Genomic DNA, 1265 nt, shown 5'->3' with positions numbered 1-1265 from the left:
TGGTACATATACACAATGGAATATTATGCAGCCATCAGGAGAGATGAAGTCATGAAATTTTCCTATACATGGATGTACATGGAATCTATCATGCTGAGTGAAATAAGTCAGAGGGAGAGAGAGAGAGAGATGCAGAATAGTCTCACTATTTATGGGTTTTAAGAAAAATAAAAGCCATTTTTGTAACAATCCTCAGAGACAATGAGAGGAGGGCTGGAACACCAGCTCACACCATGAAGCTCACCACAAAGAGTGGTGAGTACAGCTATAGAAATAACTACACAGAGAACTACCATAATCAAGTGAATGAATGAGGGAACTGGAAAGCCTGTCTGGAGCACAGGTGGGGGTGGAGTGGGATGGAGGGTGTCACACCCCACTCAGAAGAGGCACACACCACAAGGTAGAGTGCCCTCCTGAGAAAGAAATTATATGCCAAAAAGGCCCGCTTAGAGTAGTCAAAATCACTTGACCCTTTGCGTGGATTATTTGGACATTAATTTCATAAGTGGCTGTAACTATTTCTCTCTTTATTTTTAACCTATATTAGAAATCAGGCCTTAGTAAATTCTTTCTACTAGAACAGCAATCAATCCAGCCAAAAGTCTCCCACTGTCAAAACTACCTTGGTGCCAAGAACTGGTTTTTCAACTTAGCTCATGAGTGAAGTAATTTTCACTTTTTGCTCTGTTTACCCAAAACAGAGTAATTTTCAGTTTTTCTCTGTTTACTCTTACGAAGCAATTTTCAGTTTTCCTCTGTAATTTTCAGTGTTTCTCCGAAACTCTGAAACAGTCCACCTGAAAATTACCTTTTCCTTCTGTTTTACCCAAAACTAGCAAACCCAAAACAAGCTGCTTTTTACACCTTCAGTTTCAACTCTTTTATATGCTAATCTAAGCTAGAGTCCTTCATTCTTTTCCCAGCCTCTTTGATGTCTAGAATTTGCATCTGCCTTTCAAGTCTCTAACCTTTAAAAACAGCTAACTCAAAAAAATAAATTTGTCTTTCGTTTTTGCTAACGAAAGTCCCCATGCAATCTGCGTGGTTTCATTCATTTCTACAACATATTTTCCGTCGTTCGCCGTCCGTGTACCCACTTTCTCCCCGTGGGATTTTTCCCGAAACTCCACGAAGGATCTGTTTGCAGGCGCTGGCGTCTTGCGAACAGGTTTGGCCCGCAACAAATTGGCGCCCAACGTGGGGCCATTTCGGAGAAGGTAAGCTGTCTCTCCCTTTTCTTCTATCCTTTCTTTCCTTCTCTT

This window comes from Suncus etruscus, chromosome 5, assembly GCF_024139225.1.
Source record: "Suncus etruscus isolate mSunEtr1 chromosome 5, mSunEtr1.pri.cur, whole genome shotgun sequence".
In the NCBI taxonomy this organism is placed as follows: domain Eukaryota; kingdom Metazoa; phylum Chordata; class Mammalia; order Eulipotyphla; family Soricidae; genus Suncus; species Suncus etruscus.
This window is presented reverse-complemented; position numbering follows the sequence as displayed.